Consider the following 6652-nt stretch of genomic DNA (forward strand, 5'->3'; position numbering starts at 1 on the left):
TCTCCAGGAAAAATGTGGAATGTGTTGGAGGAAAGTGTGTCGGTGAGAGTCACAAGAAGTGGTCTTATTTATATTTGGTGTGTGTCTGCGGAGCAGAAGAAGCGTGTTTTAAGACTCAAAAAGATATCGGAGTGGAATGTTTCCTGTGGGGATTTTTAAAGCAGGGTGCCGATCAAGAGGGTTATTTTCTGGGATGGAGCAAGAAATAAAGCCAAAGTATATAACTGAAGACATCGATGGAGTGGTTGGTGCATGTTGACTGACCTGTATGGTGGACGGAGGAAAGAAATTCACTTCATCCATGCTACTGTTCTTTGAGGAAGAGACTCTTCCGTCTCATATAAGTTAGGATTCATGAGATACCCTGTAAGAGCTTTCGTGCACAAGCCCCTTCAGTGTCATAAATGTAAAAGATCATGTGTCAAGTGTGCAAGAGTATCGTATGCCAGATGAAGTGAAACGTCGCAACTGTGGAGGTGAACATCCGCCCGAATTCTAGGACTGCCCTGTTAGGATGAAGGAGAATGATGGTGGCAATGGTAAGAAGTGTCCAGTGTTTCTCCTATCTGGAGGTGGTGAGAAGATTGGAAGGAACGAGTGGCGGGGAAGAAGCAATGGTAGTAGAGCCACCACGACCAGTGAAGGGATCAGCTGAGGGATAGTGAAATACTACGTGTTAAAAAGGTGGACTTTGTATTATTTTTGCAATGGTCATAAACTGTACAACACAAGCAGAGAACAAGTCCAAGAAAATGTGAATCATTGTGAATGCCGCTAAACGTTTTTTGGGGTCTTCATGATTTCACAGCCGAGGCTGGTCAAAAAAATCCTGTTGGTGAATGTACTGCCATCACAGGCCCCTGAGCTTGTGTAGGGAAGTATTTTGGAGTGTGTGATCGAAGAAGTGGGTTTGGGCTTTCTTAGTTGACGTGTTTTATCTTGTATGATGTCGTTTTTTCTCTTTCTGATTTCTGCAATGATTTTTTAGTTTCTGCACCGTTAACATTGGATGCCAACCGGCGTTAAACCCCGTCTAAGAATAAGTTAGAGAGAGCTAGCATTTACCTGTTAGCTGTTTCAAAAAAAGAACAAGCAGACACTCCAGGAAGAGTTTTTGCAGCAGTGCATAAAGTTGATAATCTAAGTGATGAATGTAAAAGACATAAAGAAAAAAAGCTAAGAATGCATGCAGATGTATACCGTAAGAAGTGTGATTCTGGAGAATCACTGGGTGCTGAATTCACCATGTTTGAAATAGCGAGGGCTTTGGAGGTGTGGTTGGACTGCTCCAGGTGAAGTTTGATTATGCTACATTATGTTTAAACCTCTTCCTTCAGAAGTTTGGGGAAAGATTTAGAGTTTATTTAACAAAATATGGACGACAGAAGTGCTACCATCAGGATTGAAACATGTTGTGGTGTTGCCTTCTGTGAAGCCTGGTAAAGATCAATCCAGTCCTGCCAGTTATAGACCTATTGCTCTAACACCAAATCTCTGTATATTAATGGACAAGTTGATTGTAGGTGGATTGATGTATTATCTGGAACATAGGGGTCTATTAAGTCCATACCAGAGTGGATTCAGAAAAGGAAGGACTACTCTTGATGCATTGGTTAAAGTTAGTACTGAGGTGAACAAAGCTTTGCCAATGCCTTCAGTGATGTTTGGACATTGGAAAAGCATCTGATACAATGTTATGGGAAGGTCTACTGATGAAATTTTATGGAATGGGTATTAGTGGGAGAATGTATAACTGGATTATGGGTTTCTTGTTTGACTGAACCTTCCAGGTCAGGGCTGGATCAGATTTAATAAGAGAATAAGAGGTGGTAAATGGAACTCCACAGGGTAGTGCATCTATCTTATTCACAGTGATGATTGATGATACTGTATCTTTCTGGATATCGGACAGGGTATAGGGGCAGCCTTATATGCAGATGATGTTTGGAAAGAGGAAGGAATATTTCTTATGTATTAGAGAAAATGCAAGGTGATGTTGTAGCAGTAGAGGAATGGTCCTTTATCATGGGGTTACAAGTTATCTTTATCTAAATCATGCCACATGTTGTTCACTAACAAAATTATTAAGGAACATTTCAGTGTTCAATTATGAACTATACTGAACTATACTGAACAAAAATGTAATTGCAACATGCAACAATTTCAAAGATTTTACTAGAGTTAGAGTTCATATGGTAGAGAAATGATCATTAAATTCTCTGGCAACAGCTCTGGTGGACATTTCTGCTTCTGTCTATAACATTAGCTGCTAAGTATGTGTGGATAGTCCTGTCTACTGCAGCTTTTTTAAAAAGATATCATGAAGAACTGAACAAGTTTTGCTACTGCAGTCGGTGAGTTTAATCGTCTGAACATGAAAACAGAAACAATACTGCCTGAAGGGTGATACAACAGAGTGCTAGATAAAGGGGAAGTAATCAGGGAAGTGATTAAGTCTAGGTGTGCCTAATGATGGGGCGCAGGTGTACATAATGATGGTTGCCAGGTGTGCATAATGATGGGTTGCCAGGACCGGTGGTTAGTAAACTGGCGACGTCGAGCGGGAGTAGACAAGACAGGCTGTTGTATAAAACACCTGGATTACATCTTCAAACTAAGGGCAACCATGGGATCCATGACAGAGGGGGAAGCGTTCATCCATGCATACGGGTAAAGAGTCTAGATACATTTTCAGATGTTATACGTTTCTCATTTTTTCTAAGTCGTTTTCATTGCCTAGTCGGAGTTGTTGTTTTTCAGAGTTCCGCATTGTTTGAACACAGCATTAGAGTTGCTAGCTGTATGTCTAAACAAAACCATTTAACTGAACTGCTTACACCTTCTGTATCCTGTGCATGTGACAAATAAACACTGGGAAATGGGTGGTGTTTACCAGAAACGGTAATGTGAAGAACCTGCACCAAAGTCTGATTAGGATATAGGCCATGGACTAGATAAAGTTTATATTTACTATTATTTTTTTGCTACTACTTTAGTCTTAAACTTTGGTTGTTTACTACACTCTGAATCCTTAAAGAGATGGGTGGGGTTAAGGCTTAAGAGGGTGTGAACGATGCTGAATGGGTGTAGATAAAGAAGAGCTCTCCAGTTAAGTGTACCAAAACATTCATATGACATTTTCTCAAAAGTGGGGTTACAAGTTTATCAACTTTCAAAGCAGCATTACTTTCTCACTGTTCCATAACTGCAGTGTATGATGTACCATTTTCTAGCTCAGAGTCTGTACTTTTTTCAAATGTTGCTACAAAAGAACAAATCGACCTTGTCAGTCACATTTGATTTATTTTCCCCACAAGGTGCACCTGTGTAATGATCATGCTGTTTAATCAGCTTCTTTCTATGCCACACCTGTCAGGTGGATGGATTATCTTGTAACAGTGATGTGAAAAAAAATGCAATAAGCTTTTTGTGCATATGGATCTTTTATTTCAGCTCATGAAACATGGGACCAGCACTTTACATGTTGCGTTTATATTTTTTGTTCAGTGTATATATGGAGAACAAATGGAAAGGGTAACACAATTGAAGTATTTGGGGCCATGGTTTAATGAAAAGCTTACATGGAGATGTTATACTAAATGTAAGAAAGTATTACATTTTATGCGGACAATAGTTGGGCTTGATTGCGGGGCAGATAGGCAATCTTTACTGAATATGTATTGTACTTTGATGAGATCGTCCATAGATTACGGGTCCTTTGAATATGGTTCTGCTGCTTTTACATCGCTGTTGCGCCTTGATAGGATGCAAGCAAGGGCACTCAGGATGTGCAACGATACATTTTAGAACTACACCAGTTGATATGTCTAGGATGTCATACAATCAACACATGGCACAATGCACATTATTTAGAGAAGATTAAGAGATGGCCCTGGGTTTGGAGGAGGAGGACGTCTATGGCAACGGAATGGACATGGAGGATGAGGACCGCATCCCAGATGAGGATAAGGAAGATGATGAGAGTAGTGGAGTGCATATTTTGAATTGTGAACACAACTTTGTTTGCCCTACAGCATCTGTAAAAAATATCTGTTATAATAATGTCTGACATATGTTTTATTCAGTCTGTGAGCCTGAGACTTCAGCCAGTCCGGACAAGGAAAATAAGTTTGTCCAGTCCCAACTGATGAAGCTTTTCCAAGTCTGCTGGGTGTGGTGCGGTTTAGTCCAGGGACTACGTCAACAGCCAGAGGAACAGGACTCAACGTCACACAGATCTGCAGGTTGTGCAACCATGTGAGGGAATGGTCCAACAAGCCAATCTGCTGCTTTCTGCTGCCATTTTGGTGTCTGGTTGCATGCTGATCAAGGTCCTCAGGATGCTCGGAATGATGATTGGCCACCATTCACCGCAACACATTCTTCCGTCACCAGCATAAACACCTCTAGCCAGCAGTCCTCGTGACATTGGATGTTGAGCAGAGTGGCATTGATGAAACCCTCAAAGAAATGGGTGGAGATCTTGTCTTGGCAGCAGATGGAAGGAGTGATCGTCCTGGCCACTCTGAAGTTTGGGACATTCACTGCTGTTGAACAGAGAATCAACAAGATCCTGAACATAGAAATTGTTAATTGAAGTGTTTTTTTATTTATCTTAGAGCTCTTCACGCCACGTGGTGTGAGCTGCGGGGTTGAAGAGGACTAAACAGTTTGTTGACAGTGCTGAGCTGGTGGTTGGAACCCTCATTACTCACCAAAACAGGCCGATCTCTAAATGGATCCGGAAAAACATGCCAGATAGCCTACAAAGCATCGCTTGGATATTTGTCTAAATGTAAGAAATTCTTAATTATATATATATATATAACAAGGTATGATTATTCTACTGTGTACATTTGTATTACCTGTTCATTTTCTACTGTGATTAGCTCTACGCAAGAAAATCGCTGTAGCTTAAAGCCATTATCAACCACATCTACTGGTCATGTGACTCCTGAAGAAAGCAGGAAAATGATTCTGCCAAAATGGAATATTGCACTGTACCACATACAGAGCCAACACACTAACCACTCATGCCTTCGGGTCCTCATACACCACTACAAGCAGAGGAACGAATTAACCAAGTACAGTAAGTGCCCATATCCTACATGTAGGATATTTAGTGTTTACAGAACAGCCAATTTTAGAATGGAAGGGTTAATTCTGCTTTAAAATGTAATTCCAGACTCTAGTACCTTCAATGGGGCTGACGATTCTACATGGGGCCTTGATCCTTAAGGACATATCACAACTATCCACTGACTACCAGCCAACAGGTAGTCAGTGGATCGTTCCACTCTGATGCTGCACTTCCTGCCAAAGCACACCACCACCTCTTACAAGAGAATGCATGCAAGATTGATTTTTTTTCTTCTTTTGAAATGGCTTAATCAAACTACTGAAATTGACATTATTACTGTCAAATGTATCAAAGCACATTCCATTGTTTGCATCTCTCAATCTCTCAACCTTTCAAATGTATCCTGTATCCCGTCAGATAAAACCTTGCATCCTTTCATTAGGTACTCCCTCTCCTTCGCAAAGGCCAAGAAGAGTGGATACACAATTCAGCCAGCGAAGACCAAACCCACCTACGGTAAGATGTCTTTAAATTATTATGGAAATTAAAATTTATTTTATTACTGTCTGCCAATATTGTTGAAATGCCTGTTCTATTATTTGTCTTTACAGACTATGCTGATAAAATAGTGCTTTGTCTGGAGGAAGAATCAGATCGCAGGATCCTGGAATAACCTCAATCACTCTGTAGTCAGTTTCAGCGTCCCACAAAGGACCGGGCAGTGAGGGAGTATATAAGCCATTTCAAGGCAGCTGGCACACCATGAGCACCCTTCTTCCCACACTTTAAATGACATTTTAGTCATTTGACACTCTTATCCGTACCAACTTACAGTATTGAGTGCATAGATTTCACACTTTTTCATACTGGGATTTTCAGAATTCGGCCAGAATGTAGCAGTTGATACTAGTTGAACAGCAGGTGTGCAATGTCTTCATTGATTTGTCTGGCTTTGTGGAGGGTTCTGGATTTGTGGAGTGAGGAGATGCTTTGGCACTTGACACTGCAGACCTTGCTCGCAATGTTGACTGTTCTGTGAATTGTCCTGATGTTGTCACGTTCGTTGAAAGGATGAGACCAAGGCGCAACGTGAGATGAATACATATTCTTATTTAAAAACAACAATTCATATTCTTATACAAAACAACAAAACGCTATATATAAGTGCAGACACAGGCAACTAACACAGACAATAACCCACGAAATACACAAGGAATATGGCTGCCTAAATATGGTTCCTAATCAGAGACAATGATAAACAGCTGCCTCTAATTGAGAACCAATCTAGACAACCATAGACATACATAACACCTAGACTAGTAAACACCCATAGACATACAAAACCCCTAGACAGGAGCAAAAAACACTTACATCACCCATGTCACACCCTGACCTAACCAAAATAATAAAGAAATCAAAGAATACTAAGGTCAGGGCGTGACAGATGTTCTGTTATTAACAGTGAACCATACCAGCCATAGCACCCTGTACCTGTTTCTAATTGTTTTACAATACTTGAGAAACTTCCTAATTTATTTTTCCGTCTCTCTTCCTCTAGGAACTTGAATACCA

General features: G+C 40.6%; 1 long non-coding RNA gene across 1 annotated transcript; it reads left to right on the plus strand.

Annotated features, from left to right (window-relative positions):
* Positions 1 to 3908: 3908 nt before the first annotated feature.
* Positions 3909 to 6275, plus strand: LOC112233907. Its single transcript, XR_002950820.2, has 5 exons — positions 3909 to 4795; positions 4890 to 5089; positions 5186 to 5276; positions 5523 to 5596; positions 5692 to 6275. It is a non-coding gene; the product is annotated as an uncharacterized LOC112233907 (long non-coding RNA).
* The last annotated feature ends 377 nt before the right edge of the window (positions 6276 to 6652 follow it).

The sequence above is a fragment of the Oncorhynchus tshawytscha genome, linkage group LG22, assembly GCF_018296145.1.
Source record: "Oncorhynchus tshawytscha isolate Ot180627B linkage group LG22, Otsh_v2.0, whole genome shotgun sequence".
Taxonomy (NCBI): Eukaryota; Metazoa; Chordata; class Actinopteri; order Salmoniformes; family Salmonidae; genus Oncorhynchus; species Oncorhynchus tshawytscha.